This window comes from Aquarana catesbeiana, linkage group LG07, assembly GCF_042186555.1.
Source record: "Aquarana catesbeiana isolate 2022-GZ linkage group LG07, ASM4218655v1, whole genome shotgun sequence".
NCBI lineage: Eukaryota > Metazoa > Chordata > Amphibia > Anura > Ranidae > Aquarana > Aquarana catesbeiana.
In genome coordinates, this window is record NC_133330.1 from 342,346,066 (window position 1) to 342,368,934 (window position 22,869).

The following is a 22,869-nucleotide window of genomic DNA, read 5'->3' on the forward strand; positions in this document are numbered from 1 at the left end:
CTAGGCTGCTGTTACTAGACCACTACTACAACCCTCCTACACCACTACACTGCTACTACATCACCCCTACACTGCTACAACACCACTACTATGCTGCTGCTACTACACCACTACTACAGCCCTCCTACACCACTACTACACTGCTACTACACCACCACTATCCTGCTACAACACCACTACTATGCTGCTACTACTCCACTAGTACACCACCACTACATTGTTACTACACCCACCATTACACTGTTACTGCACCACTACTACACAGCTACTTCACCACTACTACACCACTACTACACAGCTACTACACCACCACTACACTGCTACTACACCACTACTACACATCTACTACACCACTATTACAATGATCTCCACTTGTAGTAGCGGTGAAGTAGAGGTGTAGTAGTAGTGTAGTAGTGGATAAGTAGACATGTAGTAGCAGTGTAGTAGTGCTGTAGTAGGGGTATAGTAGCAGAGTAGTAGCAGTGAAGTAAAGGTGTAGTAGTGGTGTAATACCGGTTAAGTAGACATGTAGTGGTGAGGTGGCAGTGTAGTAGTGGTGTAGTAGCAGTGTAGTAGAGTTGTAGTAGTTGTGTAGTAGCAGTATAGTAGTGGTGTAGTATCAGTGTAATAGAGGTGTAGTAGTGGGGAGGTAGCAGTGTAGTAGCAGTATAGTAGTGGTGTAGTAGCAGAGTAGTAGCTGTGAAGTAGAGGTGTAGTAGTGGTGTAATACTGGTGAAGTAGACATGTATTAGCAATGTAGGAAGGTGTAGTAATGGGGAGGTAGCAGTTTAGTAGTGGTGTAGTAGCAGAGTAGTAGCGGTGAAGTAGAGGTGTAGTAGTGATGTAATACTGGTGAAGTAAACATGTAGTAGCAATGTAGGAAGGTGTAGTAGTGGTGAGGTAGCAGTGCAGTAGTGGTGTAGTAGCAGTGTAGTAGAGGTGTAATAGTGGTGAGGTAGCAGTGAAGTAGACATGTAGTAGCAATGTAATAGAGGTGTAGTAGTAGTGTAGTAGCGGATAAGTAGACATGTAGTAGCAGTGTAGTAGTGCTGTAGTAGGGGTGTAGTAGCAGAGTAGTAGCAGTGAAGTAAAGGTGTAGTAGTGGTGTAATACCGGTTAAGTAGACATGTAGTGGTGAGGTGGCAGTGTAGTAGTGGTGTAGTAGCAGTGTAGTAGAGTTGTAGTAGTTGTGTAGTAGCAGTGTAGTAGTGGTGTAGTAGCAGTGTAATAGAGGTGTAGTAGTGGGGAGGTAGCAGTGTAGTAGCAGTATAGTAGTGGTGTAGTAGCAGAGTAGTAGCGGTGAAGTAGAGGTGTAGTAGTGGTGTAATACCGGTGAAGTAGACATGTATTAGCAATGTATGAAGGTGTAGTAATGGGGAGGTAGCAATTTAGTAGTGGTGTAGTTGTGGTGTAGTAGCAGAGTAGTAGCTGTGAAGTAGAGGTGTAGTAGTGATGTAATACTGGTGAAGTAGACATGTAGTAGCAATGTAGGAAGGTGTAGTAGTGGTGAGGTAGCAGTGCAGTAGTGGTGTAGTAGCAGTGTAGTAGAGGTGTAATAGTGGCAAGGTAGCAGTGAAGCAGACATGTAGTAGCAGTGTAGTAGAGGTGTAGTAGTAGTGTAGTAGCGGATAAGTAGACATGTAGTAGCAGTGTAGTAGTGCTGTAGTAGGGGTGTAGTAGCAGAGTAGTAGAGGTGAAGTAGAGGTGTAGTAGTGGTGTAATACCGGTTAAGTAGACATGAAGCAGTGGAGTAGTGGTGAGGTGGCAGTGTAGTAGTGGTGTAGTAGCAGTGTAGTAGAGGTGTAGTAGTTGTGAGGTAGCAGTGTAGTAGCAGTGTAATAGAGGTGTAGTAGTGGGGAGGTAGCAGTGTAGTAGCGGTATAGTAGTGGTGTAGTAGCAGAGTAGTAGTGGTGAAGTAGAGGTGTAATAGTGGTGTAATACCGGTGAAGTAGACATGTATTAGCAATGTAGAAAGGTGTAGTAATGGGGAGGTAGCAGTTTAGTAGTGGTGTAGTAGTGGTGTAGTAGCAGAGTAGTAGCTGTGAAGTAGACGTGTAGTAGCAAAGGTGTAGTAGTGATGAGGTAGCAGTGTAGTAGTAGTGTAGTAGCAGTGTAGTAGAGGTGTAATAGTGGTGAGGTAGTAGTGAAGTAGACATGTAGTAGCAGTGTAGTAGTGGGGAGGTAGCAGTTTAGTAGTGGTGTAGTAGCAGAGTAGTAGCGGTGAAGTAGAGGTGTAGTAGTAGAGTAGTAGTAGTGTAGTAGCAGTGAAGTAGCAGTATAGGAAGGTGTAGTAGTGGTGAGGTAGCAGTGTAGTAGTGGTGTAATAGCAGTGTAGTAGAGGTGTAGTAGTGGCGTAGTAGTGGTGAAGTAGAGGTGTAGTAGTGGTGAAGTAGACATGTAGTAGCAGTGTAGTAGAGGTGTAGTAGTGGGGAGGTAGTAGTGTAATAGCGGTGAAGTAGAGGTCTAGTAGAGGTGTAGTAGTGGTGTAATACCAGTGAAGTTGACGTGTAGTAGCAGTGTAGGAAGGTGTAGTAGTGGTGAGGTAGTAGTGGTGTAATAGCGGTGAAGTAGAGGTGTAGTAGTTGTGTAGTAGCGGTGAAGTAGATATGTAGTAGCAGTGTAATAGGTGTGTAGTAGTGTGGAGGTAGCAGTGTAGTAGTGGTGTAGTAGCGGTGAAGATGAGGTGTAGTAGTGGTGTAGTAGCGGTGAAGTAGACATGTAGTAGCAGTGTAGTATAGGTGTAGTAGTGGGGAGGTAGCAGTGTAGTAGTGGTGTAGTAGAAGTGTAGTAGTTGTGTTTACTTCAGTGATTTCCAGCATTCAGAGCATCGTCCAGGTTGGATATCTACATAGTGGGTCCAAGCTGGAACAATGTAACTATCTAATAACCTCAATACCTGGAATTCTTCTTTGACTTTTCAAAATAAGAAGTCTTGATTGTAGAAGTCTTCACATGTGGGGGGTCCAGGGAGAACCTTCTGCACTCCATGTAGAGAGTAGCATACCTCGGGTAGTGTGTATGGTGACGTATTGTAGCACTTTCTATGGCCCGGTCCTGCGGGATGGTGACATGTCTGACTACAGAAGGAGTTAATCGGCACATTTTTGGCGGTGACTCAGAAGCGGTGATTCACCGACTTGGCTCATAAACAAGGAATGGATTGGGCTCCCCAGCTGACAGCAGCTGCTGCAAGATTTAACGCCGAGCCAAACAGACGTGACCGCGAGGACGGGGGACACGGTGACATCTTCCCAGGAAAAGCCACCGGCTCTGGCGCTGATAACCCACAAATCACCGTCATTATTAGCTGCTTATCAAAAGCCGGTGTCAAATCAGCCGAGCTCTCGGCACTGCGGATTAAACCTCTCACCATGCACATCGAGCGCCCACCGCCGCGTGTATTGATGGCGACTCGCATACTATCTGTACAAATAAAAACACAGCTGGATTAATCTGCCCTAAATACCCCCCCAATCCCCCCCCCCAACCCACCACGCTCATTTCACTCAATGCAGAACAATCATTTCCTTTTCTACTAAATATTCAAATCCTCAATTTCTGCTTCAAAGAAAACCAGATGCGGTGCAGGCTGCAAAATACAAATGGTATTGGAAGGGAAAAATCCAGAGAAATCAGCCTAACCCAAACTTCACCATACCATCCCAAACTCCACGTCATTATCCTGAACTTCACCATATCATCCCAAATTTTACCATATCATCCTAACCTTCTCCATATCATCCCAACCTTCTCCATATCATCCCAACCTTCTCCATATCATCCCAACCGTCTCCAAATCATCCCACACCCCACTGTATCATCTCAAACTTCACCATATCATTCCAAATGCCACCATATCATCCCAAAGTTCACCATATCATCCCAAACTCCACTATATCATCCCAAAGTTCACCATGCTATCCCAAACTCCACTATATCATCCCAAACTCCACTATATCATCCCAAACTTCTCAATATCCTCCCAAACTCCACCATACCATCCCAAACTCCATCATATCATTCCAAACTCCACCAAATCATCCCAAACACCACAATATCATCCCAAACATCACGATATAATCCCAAATTCCACCATACCATCAAAATTCCACTGCATCATCCCAAACTCAACCAGATCATCACAAACTCCATCATATCATTCCAAACTCCACCATATCATCTCAAACATCACAATGTAATCCCAAATTCCACCATACCATCCCAAACTCCCCCATATCATATTATCATCCCAAACTGTACCATACCATCCCAAACTCCATCATACCGTCCCGAATTCCAACATATCATATTATCATCCCAAACATACCATCCCAAACTCCATCATATAATCCCAAACTCCACTGCATCATCCCAAACTCAACCAGATCATCACAAACTCCATCATATCATTCCAAACTCCACCACATGATCCCAAACTTCACAGTATCATCCCTATCCTTACTGTATCATCCCAAACACCACAATACCATCCCAAACTCCATCATATAACCCCAAACTCCACCATATCATCCCAAACTCAACCAGATCATCACAAACTCCATCATATCATCCCAAACGCCACCATATTATCTCAAACTCCACCATATCATCCCAAACACCACAATATCATCCCAAACATCACAATATAATCCCAAACTCCATCATATCATCCCAAACTTCACTGCATCATTTTCACCATATCATCCTACACTTCTCCATATCATCCCACACTCCACTGTATCATCTCACACGTCACCATATCATTCCAAATGCCACCATATCATCCTAAATTTAACCATATTATCCCAAACTCCACTATATCATCCCAAACTTCTTCATATCCTCCCCAACTTCACAGTATCATCCCAATCCTTACCGTATCATCCCAAACACCATAATATCATCGTAAAATCCCAAACATCACCATATCATCCCAAACGCAACCAGATCATCACAAACTCCATCATATCATCCCAAACTCCACCATATCATCTCAAACTCCACAGTATCATCCCAAACTCCACCATACAATCCCAACCTCCACCATATTATCCCAAACTTCACAGTATCATCCCAATCCTTACTGTATCATCCCAAACACCACAATATCATCGCAAACTCCATCATATAATCCCAAACTCCGCAATACCAACCAAAACTCCACCATATCATCCCAAACTTCGCCATATCATCCCAAACTTCAAAGTATCATCCCAATCCTTACTGTATCATCCCAAACACCACAATATCATCCCAAACTCCATCATATAATCCCAAACTCCGCAATACCAACCAAAACTTCGCCATATCATCCCAAACTTCAAAGTATCATCCCAATTCCTAATGTATCATCCTAAACCTCACAGTATGATCTCGAACTCTATCATATCATCTCAAACTTCACCATATCATCCCAAACATTACAATGTCATCCCAAACATTACAATATCATCCCAAACTTCACAGTATGATCCAGAACTCTATCATATCATGCCAAACTTTACCATATCATCCCAAACACCACCATACCATCCCAAACTCCACCATATCATCAGAAAATCCATCATATCATCCCAAACTCCACCATATCATCCCAAGCACCACCATACCATCCCAAACTCCAACATATATTATCATCCCAAACTCCACCATACCATCCCAAACTCCATCATTTCATCCCAAACTCCATCATGTCATCCTTAACGCCACCGTATCATCCTGAACTTTACCATATTATTCCACATTTTCCCATTTCATTCCAAACATCATCTTATCATTTAAAAACTTCACTATATAATTCCAAACTTCACAGAATTATCCCAAACTCCACCATATAATCCCCAAATTTGCCATATTATCCCAAAATTCACCATAACAACCCAAACTTCACCATATTATCTTAAATTTCACCATATCATCCTAACCTTCTCCATATCATCCCAACCTTCTCCATATCATCCATATGATCCATATGATCCCAAACTCGCCTATACCATCCCAAACTCCATCATGTCATTCCAAACTCCATTATGTCATCCCAAACTCTACCATATCATCCTAAACTTTACCATATTGTTCCACATTACATTATATTTCAAACATCTTTTTATCATTCAAAACTTCACATTATAAGCCAAACTTTACAGTATCATCCCAAACGCCACCATATCATCCCAAAATTCACCATATTAACCCAAACTTAACCACATTATCCCAACTTTCACCTTATCATCCTACACTTCTCCATATCATCCAACAGTCAACTATATCATCTCATACTTTACCATATCATTCCAAATGCCACCATATCATCATAAATGTAACCATATTATCCCAAACTCCACTATATCATCCCAAGCTTCTGTATATCCTCCTAAACTTCACAGTATCATCCCAAACACCACAATATCATCCCAAACTTCATCATATAATCCCAAACTCCACCACATCATCTCAAACTCAACCAAATCACCACAAACTCCATCATATCATCCCAAACTCCACCATATCATCCCAAACTCCACCATATCATCACAAACTCCATAATATTATTCCAAAATTCATCATACCATCCCAAACTCCACCATATCATCCCTAACTTCACAGTATCATCCCAATCCTTACTGTATCATCCCAAACCTCACAGTATGATCTCAAACTCTATCATATCATCCCAAACTTCACCATATTATCCCAAACATTACAATACCATCCCAATCCCTACCGTATCATACTAAACTGGATCCCGTATGATCAAAACTCTATCATATCATCCCAGACTTCACCATATCATCCCAAACTCCACCAAATCATCCCAAACGCCACCATATCATCACAAAATCCAGCATATCATCCAAAACTCCACCATACCATCCCAAACTCCAACATATCATATTATCATCCCAAACTCCACCATATCATCTCAAAATTCACCATATTATCCCAAACTTAACCATATTATCCCAATTTTCACCCTATCATCCTACACTTCTCCACATCCAACAGTCAACTGTATCATCTCATACTTTACCATATCATTCCAAATGCCACCGAATCATCCTAAATGTAATCATATTATCCTAAACTCCACTATATCATCCCAAGCTTCTCCATATCCTCCCAAACTTCACAGGATCATCCCAATCCTTACCGTATCATCCCAAACACCACAATATCATCCCAAACTTCATCATATAATCCCAAACTCCACCATATCATCCCAAACTCAACCAAATCACACAAACTCTATCATATCATCCCAAACTCCACCATATCATCACAGACTCCATCATATTATTCCAAAATCCATCATACCATCCCAAACTCCACCATATCATCCCTAACTTCACAGTATCATCCAAATCCTTACTGTATCATCCCAAACCTCACAGTATGATCTCAAACTCTATCATATCATCCCAGACTTCACCATATCATCCCAAACATTACAATATCATCCCAATACTTACTGTATCCTCCCAAACGTCACAGCAAGATCCAAAACTCTATTATATCATCCCAAACTTCACCATATCATCCCAAACATTACAATACCATCCCAATCCCTACTGTATCATCCCAAACTGGATCCTGTATGATCAAAACTCTATCATATCATCCCAAACTTCACCATATTATCCCAAGCTCCACCAAATCATCCCAAACGCCACCATATCATCACAGAATCCAGCATATCATCCACAACTTCCACATACCATCCCAAACTTCAACATATCATATTATCATCCCAAACTCCATCATTTCATCCCAAACTCCATTATGTCATTCTAAACTCCACCATATCGTGTTGAACTTTACCATATTGTTCCACATTTCCAGATTCATTCCAAACATCATCTTATCATTCAAAACTTCACTATATAATTCCAAACTTCACACAATCATCCCAAACTCCACCATATCATCCCAAAATCCACCATATTATCTTACATTTCACTATATCATCCTAACCTCCTCCATATCATCCCACACCCCACCATATCGTCTCAAAGTTCCCCATATCATTCCAAATGTCATCATATCATCCCAAAGTTCACCATATTATCCCAAACTTCTCCATATCATCCCAAACTTCACCATATGATACCAAACTCCACCATATGATCCCAAACTCCCCTATACCATCCCAAACTCCATTATGTCATCCCAAACTCCATCATATCATCCCAAACTATACCGTATCATCCTAAACTTTACCATATTGTTCCACATTTTCACATTATATTCCAAACATCTTCTTATCATTCAAAACTTCACATTATAATGACAAACTTTACAGTATCATCCCAAACGCCACCATATCATCCCAAAATTCACCATATTAACCCAAACATCACCATATTATCCCAAACTCCACCATAACATCCCAAACTCCACCATATCATCCCAAACTTCACCATATCATCCCAAATTTCACCATATCATCCCAAACGTCGACCTATATCCACAAACTTCATCATATCACCCCACACCCCCATATCTTCCCAAATTTCACCATATCATTCCAAATGCCACTGTATCATTCCAAACCTCACCATATCATCCTAAACTTTAACCGATATCCACAAACTTCACCATATCATCCCAACCCTCACCATATCACTTCACCATATCATCCCAGACTTTAACACATCATCCCAAGCTTCAACCTATAACTACAAAATTTGCCATATCATCCCACACCCAGCCATATCTTCTCAAATTCCACCATATCATTCCAAATGCCACCATATCATCCCATACTTCAACCTACAACCTATAGCTATAACCACAAACTTCACCATATTATCCTACACCCCACCATATCATCCCAAACTTCACCATATCATTCCAAACTCCACCGTATCATCCCAAACTTCACCATATCATCCGAAGCTTCAGTATATCACACAAAACTGCACCATATAATCCCTAACTTCACCATATCCCTAACTCCACCATATCATCCCAATCCTTACCGTATCATCCCAAACTCCATCATATCATGCCAAACTCCATCATATCATCCCGAACTCCACCATTCCACCCCAAACTCCACCATATCTTCCATAACTTTACTATATAATTCCGAATGCCACCATATCATCCCAAACTTCACCATATCATCCTGAACTTCACAACATCATCCCAATCTTCACCATATCCTTCAGAAACTTCACCTTATCATCCTAAAGGTTACCATATTATTCCAAAATTTCCGATTCCATTCCAAATATCATTTTATCATTCAAAGCTTCACCATATAATCCCAAATGTTACCATATCCCCTAAAGTTCACTGTATCATTCCAAATGTCTTTTTATTATCTGTGATAGGGAGGCCAGACAAATCTACTGGTTGTGTCCAGGATGGAGATACTGTATATACTTGTCCCGGGTTCAGGCAGTGTGCAGACAGGTTCTCTTGTTTTCCTGTGTAGTGAGCTGAGGGGTTAAGGAGCCCAGCTGAAGCAGGTCTGAGTACTCCGTGCTCTACCAAACTCCCAGTCTTCTTAAGGAGGATGCTACTCCTTGGAACTTGTTGTCTGTGCATGGCAGACTGGAGAGTATTGACAACCAGAACCTGTGTGGTGACAACCAAATCTTTTGTGGTGAGACAAAGCCTGTGTGGTGACAACCAGAACCTGTCTGGTCCTCACCAAGACCTGCGGTCCGCTGTGCCGATTACTATAGCTGTGGACTCATTCAGGGGTCACCACCCCCCTGTTGCCGGACAATTCCCTCACATCTCAAACTTCAATTATCACCCCAAACCATACCTCAGGTCATATTACACAAAATGCCTAAGTTCCAGCAAAATAGACCTAATTCAAAGGTGCTATATATCAAACGTCTTCCACAATTTAGGAAAGGGTTAGATCCTCTATCAAACTTTATTATTCTCTGTGTCCCTATTGGGGTGATTCCTCTCAATTCCTGTCCTCCATCTCCAATTTTGACAAAAGCATATTTTAGCAGAGTGGGGAATGGGTAGAACTTCTGAAAATGTATTTATTGCTGTCTGTATCTTTCTGACCCAATGAAACGCACACTACCATTTCCTAAATGGGTGTCATGGGGACAGGAAGTGGAGGAAACTCTCCTATGGGGTCACAGATAGATATGAAAACCACCAAAGATGTTAAGTCTTCCCCACACCATCCAGGACAACAAAACAACTGATGGATCTGTGTCTCATCCCTAGAGGTCTCTATGGATCTCTGTGTGTCAACCCTGGAGGTCTCTATGGATCTTGGTGTCATCTCTTGATGTCTCTATGGATCGCTGTGTGTCATCCTTGGAGGTCTCTATGGCTCTCTGTGTCTCATCTCTAGAGGTTTTTATGGATCTCTGTGTGTCAACCATGGCGGTCTCTATGGATTTCTGTGTGTCATTCTTGAAGGTCTCTGTGGATCTTCCTTGGAGATCTCTATGCATCTATGTGTGTAATCCTTGAAAGTCTCTATGGATCTATGTGTGTCACCCTTGGAGATCTCTATGAATCTCTGTGTGTCATCTCTTGAGATCTCTATGAATCTCTGTGTCTCATCACTGGGGGTCTCTATGGATCTCTGTGTCTAATCCATGGAGGTCCCTATGGATCTCAGCGTGTCATCTCTTAAAGTCCCTATGGATCTCTGTGTGTCATCCCTGGAGGTCTCTATGGATCTCTGTGTGTAATCTCTTGAGGTCTCTACGGATCTCTGTGTGTCATCTCTTGAGGTTTCTATGGATCATAGTGTCATCTCTTGAGGTCTCTATGGATCCTGGTATCATCTCTGGAGGTCTCTATGGATCTCTATGTGTCATCCCTGGGGGTCTCTATGGATCTCTGTGTGTCATCCCTGGAGGTCTCTATGGATCTCTGTGTCATACTTGGTGGTCTCTATGAATCTCTGCATGTCATTTCTTGAGGTCTCTGTTGATTTCTGTGTGTCATCTCTTGAGGTCTCTATGGATCTCTGTTTCATCTTTGGAGGTGTCTATGGATTTCTCTGTCTCATCTCTAGAGGTCCCTATGGATCTATATGTGTCATCCTTGGAGGTCTCTATGGATCTCTGTGTCATCCTTGAAGGTCTCTATGGATCTCAGTGTGTCATCTCTTGAGGTCTCTATGAATCTCTGTGTGTCATCCTCGGAGGTCTCTATAGATCTCTGTGTGTCATCTCTTGAGGTCTCTATGGATCTCTGTGCATCATCTCTTAGGGACTCTATTGATCTTGGTGTCATCTCTTGAGGTCTCTATGGATCCTGGTGTCATCTCTTGAGGTCTCTATGGATTTCTGTGTCTCATCACTGGGGGTCTCTATGGATCTCTGTGTCTAATCCATGGAGGTCCCTATGGATCTCAGCGTGTCATCTCTTAAAGTCCCTATGGATCTCTGTGTGTCATCCCTGGAGGTCTCTATGGATCTCTGGGTGTAATCTCTTGAGGTCTCTACGGATCTCTGTGTGTCATCTCTTGAGGTTTCTATGGATCATAGTGTCATCTCTTGAGGTCTCTATGGATCCTGGTATCATCTCTGGAGGTCTCTATGGATCTCTATGTGTCATCCCTGGGGGTCTCTATGGATCTCAGTGTGTCATCTCTTGAGGTCTCTATGAATCTCTGTGTGTCATCCTCGGAGGTCTCTATAGATCTCTGTGTGTCATCTCTTAAGGTCCCTATTGATCTCTGTGTCTCATCCCTTGAGGTCTCTATGGATCTTTGTGTGTCATCTCTTGAGGTCTCTATGGATTTCTGTGTCATCCTTGGAGTTCTCTATGGATCTCGGTGTCTCATCCTGGGAGGTCTCTAGATCTTTGTGTGTCATCTTTGGAAGTCTCTGCTGTTAGAAATCACAGGGCACCATACAGCCTACAGCCACCTGATTGTAGTGGGTTCTCAATATGCCTGCTCGCTGCCTGTCAAATGTTCTCTGAAGAGCAATCCAAATGCTGACTGCTCTTGTGCAAAGCAGATGTGAACGAGCCCTTCCCCAGTTCTTTTCTCTGCAGCCTCAGCTACACTGTACAGTGAATGAATGGGAAGCACTCTGTGCTGAGCGGCTTCCTGTTCATTCACAAACACAGTTTCAGTGATGAATGGACAGAGGAGCTATCAGTACAGATCACTCACTGTGTTCATTCAGGAAAAGAAGGGGGCAGTAAATTACCTCTTTATCGGCCCCTTCCCGTACTCTTCATCCTGAAACAATCTCTATGTGCCCACAGAAGCTGGAGCGGAGAGGAGGGAAGCTGGTAGCGCTGCAGGGGAGGGGGGTACAAAGGGGGGCCCAAAGGGGGGCCCAGACAGTAGGTGTAAGGGGCATATATTAGAACTGATCCCCCTTAAGCACAGCTGGAGGGAGAGAGCCGGCAGCGCTGCACAGGGATCCACAAGAGTCTCAAGGCAATACAGCCGGCCCTTCTGCTCAGCAGGTTCCCGGGCCCCTCTTTTGAACTGCTGGGGCCCTGAGCTATGAACAACTGGTGACACCTATATAGCTCTATGGTCAATCAGAGACACTCATACTGGGCTATGGTCAGTGGATGGCACTCATGTGGGACCGTGGTCAGCGGGTGACATCGATGTGGGGCTAAGGTCAGCCTATGACACTCATACTGGGCTATGGTCAGTGACTGACACCCATGCGGGGCTATGATCAGCCTCTGACACTTATACAGCTCTAAGGTCAGCGGGTGACACCCATGCGGGGCTATGGTCAGCGGGTGACACCCATGTGGGGCTATGATCAGCAGATGACACCCATGTGGGGCTATGATCAGCAGATGACACCCATGTGGGGCTATGATCAGCAGATGACAACCATGCGGGGCTATGATCAGCAGATGACAAACATGTGGGGCTATGATCAGCAGATGACACCCATGCAGGGCTATGATCAGCAGATGACAATCATGCGGGGCTATGGTCAGCAGGTATGCGGGGCTATGATCAGCAGGTGACACCCATGCGGGGCTATGATCAGCCGATGACACCCATGCGGGGCTATGGTCAGTAGGTGACACCCATGCGGGGCTATAATCAGCAGATAACACCCATGCGAGGCTATGATCAGCAGATGACACCCATGCGGGGTTATGATCAGCAGATGACACCCGTGTGAAGGTATGATCAGCAGATGACAACCATGCGGGGCTATGATCAGCAGATGACACCCATGCGGGGCTATGATCAGCAGATGACAACCATGCGGGGCTATGGTCATCAGGTGAAACCCATGCGGGGCTATGGTCATCAGGTGAAACCCATGCGGGGCTATGATCAGCAGGTGACACCATTCGGGGCTATGATCAGCCGATGACACCCATGCAGGGCTATGATCAGCAGATGACACCCATTCGGGGCTATGATCAGCAGATGACACCCATGCGGGGCTATGGTCAGCGGGTGACACCCATGCAGGGCTATGGTCAGCGGGTGACACCCATTCGGGGCTATGATCAGCAGATCACACCCATGTGGGGCTATAGTCAGCGGGTGACACCCATGCGGGGCTATGGTCAGCGGGTGACACCCATGTGGGGCTATGGTCAGCGGGTGACACCCATGCACAGTTGATGGTGAATAGGCTACACTATATTATATACTGATGACTCCCCCTTGGGAGGAATGTGGAGAATATTCTGGGATATTGGGGTACACGGAGTGCCTCTCACCTCATCTGGTGGGTAGTTCATGTGATAGATATATGGAGGGGGGGGGCTCTGTTATTGGGTATTGTGGTGTCTCCTCCGGCTGATTGCAGATGTGACATTCCAGGGATTGTCGTCACAATTGTTGTTTATTAATATCAGCAGACAGTCCAGATCCACCAACACCAATCAGAGGCAGATAACCCATCCCCCGCCCCCAACTACAGGGGTAAGAGAATCCTCCCCCCCCCCCAACAGATCAATTATTAGAGGCAGGAGGACCGAGGACAGATACTGGGGACCCCATCACCCCAACTGATCCCATAATTGGAAGATATATCACCCCCATCCCTCCCCCAACAAAGATCAGAGGAGATAATAGAGGGACACCCGGCCTCCAACCCATTACCAGTCCAATGAGAGATCCTGCATACAGCACAGAGCACACACTATATACACAGATCAGACAATGGACAGCACAGAGCACACACTATATACACAGATCAGACAATGGACAGCACAGAGCACACACTATATACACAGATCAGACAATGGACAGCACAGAGCACACACTATATACACAGATCAGACAATGCACAGCACAGAGCACACACTATATACACCGATCAGACAATGGACAGCACAGAGCACACACTATATACACAGATCAGACAATGGACAGCACAGAGCACACACTGTACACACAGATCAGACAATGGACAGCACAGAGCACACACTATATACACAGATCAGACAATGGACAGCACAGAGCACACACTATATACACAGATCAGACAATGGACAGCACAGAGCACACACTATATACACAGATCAGACAATGGACAGCACAGAGCACACACTGTACACACAGATCAGACAATGGACAGCACAGAGCACACACTATATACACAGATCAGACAATGGACAGCACAGAGCACACACTATATACACAGATCAGACAATGGACAGCACAGAGCACACACTGTACACACAGATCAGACATTGGACAGCACAGAGCACACACTATATACACAGATCAGACAATGGACAGCACAGAGCACACACTATATACACAGATCAGACAATGGACAGCACAGAGCACACACTGTACACACAGATCAGACAATGGACAGCACAGAGCACACACTGTACACACAGATCAGACAATGGACAGCACAGAGCACACATTGTACACACAGATCAGACAATGGACAGCACAGAACACACATTGTACACACAGATCAGACAATGGACAGCACAGAGCACACACTATATACACTGATCAGACAATGGACAGCACAGAGCACACACTATATACACAGATCAGACAATGGACAGCACAGAGCACACACTGTACACACAGATCAGACAATGGACAGCACAGAGCACACACTGTACACACAGATCAGACAATGGACAGCACAGAACACACATTGTACACACAGATCAGACAATGGACAGCACAGAGCACACACTCTACACACAGATCAGACAACGGACAGCACAGAGCACACACTGTACACACAGATCAGACAATGGACAGCACAGAGCACACACTGTACACACAGATCAGACAATGCACAGCACAGAGCACACACTGTACACACAGATCAGACAATGGACAGCACAGAGCACACACTGTACACACAGATCAGACAATGCACAGCACAGAGCACACACTGTACACACAGATCAGACAATGGACAGCACAGAGCACACACTATATACACAGATCAGACAATGGACAGCACAGAGCACACACTATACACACAGATCAGACAATGCACAGCACAGAGCACACACTGTACACACAGATCAGACAATGGACAGCACAGAGCACACACTATACACACAGATCAGACAATGGACAGCACAGAGCACACACTATACACACAGATCAGACAATGCACAGCACAGAGCACACACTATATACACCGATCAGACAATGGACAGCACAGAGCACACACTATATACACAGATCAGACAATGGACAGCACAGAGCACACACTGTACACACAGATCAGACAATGGACAGCACAGAGCACACACTGTACCCACAGATCAGACAATGGACAGCACAGAGCACACACTCTACACACAGATCAGACAATGGACAGCACAGAGCATACATTGTACACACAGATCAGACAATGGACAGCACAGAGCACACACTATATACACAGATCAGACAATGGACAGCACAGAGCACACATTGTACACACAGATCAGACAATGGACACCACAGAGCACACATTGTACACACAGATCAGACAATGGACAGCACAGAGCATACATTGTACACACAGATCAGACAATGGACAGCACAGAGCACACACTATATACACAGATCAGACAATGGACAGCACAGAGCACACATTGTACACACAGATCAGACAATGGACAGCACAGAGCACACACTGTACCCACAGACCAGACAATGGACAGCACAGAGCACACATTATATACACCAATCAGACAATGGACAGCACAGAGCACACACTATATACACAGATCAGACAATGGACAGCACAGAGCACACACTGTACACACAGATCAGACAATGGACAGCACAGAGCACACATTGTACACACAGATCAGACAATGGACAGCACAGAGCACACACTGTACACACAGATGAGACAATGGACAGCACAGAGCACACACTGTATACACAGATCAGACAATGGACAGCACAGAGCACACACTGTACACACAGATCAGACAATGGACAGCACAGATCACACATTGTACACACAGATCAGACAATGGACAGCACAGAGCACACATTGTACACACAGATCAGACAATGGACAGCACAGAGCACACATTGTACACACAGATCAGACAATGGACAGCACAGAGCATACACTATATACACCGATCAGACAATGGACAGCACAGAGCACACACTATATACACAGATCAGACAATGGACAGCACAGAGCACACATTGTACACACAGATCAGACAATGGACAGCACAGAGCACACACTATATACACCGATCAGACAATGCACAGCACAGAGCACACACTATATACACAGATCAGACAATGGACAGCACAGAGCACACATTGTACACACAGATCAGACAATGGACAGCACAGAGCACACATTGTACACACAGATCAGACAATGGACAGCACAGAGCATACATTGTACACACAGATCAGACAATGGACAGCACAGAGCACACACTATATACACAGATCAGACAATGGACAGCACAGAGCACACATTGTACACACAGATCAGACAATGGACAGCACAGAGCACACACTGTACCCACAGATCAGACAATGGACAGCACAGAGCACACATTATATACACCAATCAGACAATGGACAGCACAGAGCACACACTATATACACAGATCAGACAATGGACAGCACAGAGCACACACTGTACCCACAGATCAGACAATGGACAGCACAGAGCACACATTATATACACCAATCAGACAATGGACAGCACAGAGCACACACTGTACCCACAGATCAGACAATGGACAGCACAGAGCACACACTGTACACACAGATCAGACAATGGACAGCACAGAGCACACATTGTACACACAGATCAGACAATGGACAGCACAGAGCACACACTGTACACACAGATCAGACAATGGACAGCACAGAGCACACACTGTATACACAGATCAGACAATGGACAGCACAGAGCACACACTGTATACACAGATCAGACAATGGACAGCACAGAGCACACACTATACACACAGATCAGACAATGCACAGCACAGAGCACACACTGTGTACTGTGTGTACTGTATGGTGTGCTCTGTGTACACTGAGTGCTCAGTTTACTGTTACAATGTTTCACTTTATTTCAATAAGATGTCACAATGTGTGCTCTGTGTATTGTACAATACACAGAGCACACACTATAAACAGAGCACACACTGCACACAGAGCACACACTATACACAGAGCACACACTGTACACAGAGCACACACTATACACCGAGCACACACTGTACACAGAGCACATAATGTACACAGAGCGCACACTATACACAGAGCACACACTATACACAGAGCACACACTGTACACAGAGCACACACTATACACAGAGCACACACTGTACACAGAGCCCACATTATACACAGAGCACACACTATACACAGAACACACACTGTACACAGAGCACACATTATACACAGAGCACACATTGTACTATACACAGAGCACACACTATACACAGAGCACACACTCTACACAGAGCACACATTGTACTATACACAGAGCACACATTATATTATACACAGAGCACACATTATACACAGAGCACACATTGTACGCAGAGCACACATTATACACAGAGCTCATATTGTACTATACACAGAGCACACATTGTACTATACACAGAGCACACATTATACACAGAGCTCAAATTGTACTATGCACAGAGCACACATCGTACTATACGCAGAGCACACATTGTACTATACACAGAGCACACATTATACACAGAGCACACATTGTACTATACACAGAGCACATATTTTACTATACACAGAGCACACATTATACACAGAGCACACATTGTACTATTCACAGAGCACGCATTATACACATAGCTCACATTGTACTATACAGAGAGCTCACATTGTACCATACACAGAGCACACATTATACACAGAGCACACATTGTACTATTCACAGAGCACACATTATACACAGAGCACACATTATACACAGAGCACACATTGTACTATTCACAGAGCACACATTATACACAGAGCTCACATTGTACTATACACGAAGCACACATTATACACAGAGCACACATTATACACAGAGCACACATTGTACTATTCACAGAGCACACATTATACACAGAGCACACATTATACACAGAGCACACATTGTACTATTCACAGAGCGCACATTATACACAGAGCACACATTATACACAGAGCACACATTATACTATACACAGAGCCCACATTATACACAGAGCACACATTATACTATACACAGAGCACACATTATACACAGAGCACACATTGTACTATACACAGAGCACACATTATACACAGAGCACACGTTATACTATACACAGAGCACACATTATACTATACACAGAGCATACAGCTGGCAGTTCAGCACCTGGACAGCTCCGCACTCACATCTCCGCTCTTCATCCAGCAATACCGACACCCCGCTCATCATATGACACCGGGAGGAGGATGAGGAGCGGGGACACCGGGACTGACACCTCCTCTACCATCACCGACACCACACAGTATACTCCTCTCTCATCTGGCTTCTCTTCTCCCCTACAAACACTGACAACTTACCGGAGGAATCTCCGACCTCACAACCCGCAGGGGGGCTACTCACCGCTCTGGGGTCCGGGGTGCTGCAACTGGGGGGTGCACTGAGTGCTGAGAGCTGGCGGGTCTGCATTCATGTTTTGGATTCCACGAATTGGGGTACCACACCGATCTTCTTTATGACTTTGGAGTCTGTTCCGATCTGCCCATGACCTGGGGGGGCAACAGTGATCTTCTGGATCTATGACTTGGGGTACTACATTGATCTTCTGGATCCCATGACCTGGGGTCTAAACTGTTCATCTAGATCGAATGACCTGGGAATGTACTCTTCTTCTGGATCCCATGACATAATCTCAGATCTGATCCTCTGGATCCCATGACCTAGGGTCTACCCTGATCTTCTGGATCTATGACTTGTGGGTGTTTACTGATTTTATGGATGCATGACTTGGATGTGTTTAATAATTTTCTGGATCTATGACTTGGGGGACTTTACTGATTTTTTGGATCTATGACTTGGGGGTCTACACAGATTTTCTAGATTCCATGATCTAGGATGTAAACTGTTCTCCTGGATTCCTTGACATAACCTCTGCTCTGATATTCTTGGTTTCATGACCTGGGAGGGTGGACAGATATTTTCAGGATCCCATGTCTTGGGTTGCTGCACTGATCTTCTGGATTCCATGAGCTGTATTGCTACACAGATGTTCTGGATTTCATGACTTGAGGGTCTCCTCTGATCTTCTAAATTTCATGACCTTGGAGGTGGCACAGATTTTTGCACACCATGACCTGGGGTGCTGCACTAATTTCCTGGATGCCATGACCTCCAGGATTGCAGGGTGGTCCTGGCTGCACTGACCTGGGCTCTCTATATCTTGGAACTATAGAGAAGACTGCACTGTTGGATTTTTTTGAATCGAGGGGGTGGTGTGGCTCTAGCTTGGCACACCAGGATGGGGTGAGGTGGAGCAATGAGCACCTGTGGCATGTGTAATACCAGGCAGTAGCACTGTATTGCCATGTGAACAGCTCCTGGCACCAGGGACATTTAGAGGAGCTTCTTCTCTCACCAGCTCTTGAGGGATCTCTGTAGCCCAATATGATCCTGTGTAATATCAGTACAGTCAGAGACTGGGGCTCCTTCTTGTCCCAAATCCTGCCCAGATTCAACAAGACATTCCGCCTGGTGCACCAGGGCATCAACACAGTGGAGGCAACAACTAGCTCAGTGGTGAGTGTCCTCCAGGAGCCAGAGTCTCCCACCTACCTGCCCAGCACTGAGCGCATGACTGAGGGCAACTTCACCACCAGCCTAGAGAGGCTCTTTCACTACCCCTACCCTGACACTGAGGAGGAACAGCTGTACAAAGACTACAAACCACCCCCCAAGGAGCCAGTACCCTTGCCACGGGCTGTGCTTTATCTACTGATGGCAGCGTTGGTCATGGTGGCTGTGGTATATGCCATTGTTGGCCACCTCATCAAGGATCTTGTCCATGACTTTATAGGTAAGGAGACCTGGCACTGCCAACAGTCTAGGTTGGCATCAGATAATAAAGAGGGCACAATGTGGCATAGCAGGGTCAGCAGGTCCACTGAAGGCACTACAGGGGTCAATGGGTTCCATCATGTGACCAAACTTTACATCAACTTTATGAGCACCAGAATCCAGCAGAATGCCAACCATGCTTGTATTGCGTTGTACATCTGTCACTGCATTCATTGCATTTCACTTGTGTTTCCATTGTAACACATCATGTACTATTTACTATATATGAAATAATGATTCATTTCTAATATTGATCTGAGTGGATCCAAATCTTCTGAGCAAACCTGAAAAAATGTCATATCCGGAGAATTCCTTGAAATAACCCATGCAGATTTTCCCCTCTTACCAGTTACATTGTAATTACATTATATTATATTACATTATATTATATTATCTTTAATTGTTCTGGGGATTCTAATCACTTCACATGTCTAATGAACTGTAAATTAGCTTAAGTTTGGATGGAGGTTCTGACAAATGTGTTACAGTCTATTGACACCCTCCCTCTCCCCCAGCACTGAGCCTGGCAGGGTGTCAGAGAGTGAGAGTGGCAGCAGAGATGTCATGGTGGGCTCAGCTGATAAGGCTGCTATGTATTCATGTGACATTGGCATCCCTGACTGTGACACCAATTATAGGTCTGTGTGACAGCTCTGGATGTGGGATCATTTGGGCATCTATCCTAACAGGTGAAACAGAGAAACCAAACATGGTGATGCCGGTGACAGCAAAGAGAAATTGGCTCAAATCTCAGCTGTTCTGGTTACTTCACTGGAAACACAGGATCTACATAAGAATTAAATACGGGCTTTGACACCAATAATTTAATTATCAATGAATTCCCATATGAGAAGACATATGAAATGTCTATGTATAGAGTGTTGGAGGTGTAGTGTTCTATGTATAGAGTGTAATAGAATTGTATTATAATGGTGTCCAGTGGTGGACATGTTGGTAGGTGTAGTGTTCTATGTATAGAGTGTAATAGAATTGTATTATGATGGTGACCAGTGGTGGGTCATGTTGGGGGTGTAGTGTTCTATGTATAGAGTGTAATAGAATTGTACTATAATGGTGTCCAGTGGTGGACATGTTGGGAGGTGTAGTGTTCTATGTATAGAGTGTAATAGAATTGTATTATGATGGTGACCAGTGGTGGGTCATGTTGGGGGGTGTAGTGTTCTATGTATAGAGTGTAATAGAATTGTATTATGATGGTGTCCAGTGGTGGATCATGTTGGGGGTGTAGTGTTCTATGTATAGAGTGTAATAGAATTGTATTATGATGCTGTCCAGTGGTGGATCATGTTGGGGGGTGTAGTGTTCTATGTATAGAGTGCAATAGAATTGTATTATAATGGTGTCCAGTGGTGGGTCATGTTGGGTAATGTAGTGTTCTATGTATAGAGTGTAATAGAATTGCATTATGATGGTGACCAGTGATGGGTCATGTTGGGGGTGTAGTGTTCTATGTATAGAGTGTAATAGAATTGTACTATAATGGTGTCCAGTGGTGGACATGTTGGGGGGTGTAGTGTTCTATGTATAGAGTGTAATAGAATTGTATTATGATGGTGACCAGTGGTGGGTCATGTTGGGGGGTGTAGTGTTCTATGTATAGAGTGTAATAGAATTGTATTATGATGGTGTCCAGTGGTGGATCATGTTGGGGGTGTAGTGTTCTATGTATAGAGTGTAATAGAATTGTATTATGATGGTGACCAGTGGTGGGTCATGTTGGGAGGTGTAGTGTTCTATGTATAGAGTGTAATAGAATTGTATTATGATGGTGTCCAGTGGTCGGTCATGTTGGGGGGTGTAGTGTTCTATGTATAGAGTGTAATAGAATTGTATTATGATGGTGACCAGTGGTGGGTCATGTTGGGGGGTGTAGTGTTCTATGTATAGAGTGTAATAGAATTGTATTATGATGGTGACCAGTGGTGGGTCATGTTGGGGGGTGTAGTGTTCTATGTATAGAGTGTAATAGAATTGTATTATGATGGTGACCAGTGGTGGGTCATGTTGGGGGGTGTAGTGTTCTATGTATAGAGTGTAATAGAATTGTATTATGATGGTGACCAGTGGTGGGTCATGTTGGGGGTGTAGTGCTCTATGTATAGAGTGTAATAGAATTGTATTATGATGGTGTCCAGTGGTAGACATGTTGGGGGGTGTAGTGTTCTATGTATAGAGTGTAATAGAATTGTATTGTGATAGTGACCAGTGGTCGGTCATGTTGGGGGGGTAGTGTTCTATGTATAGAGTGTAAATGAATTGTATTATGATGGTGTCCAGTGGTGGGTCATGTTGGGGGTGTAGTGTTCTATGTATAGAGTGTAAATGAATTGTATTATGATAGAGACCAGTGGTG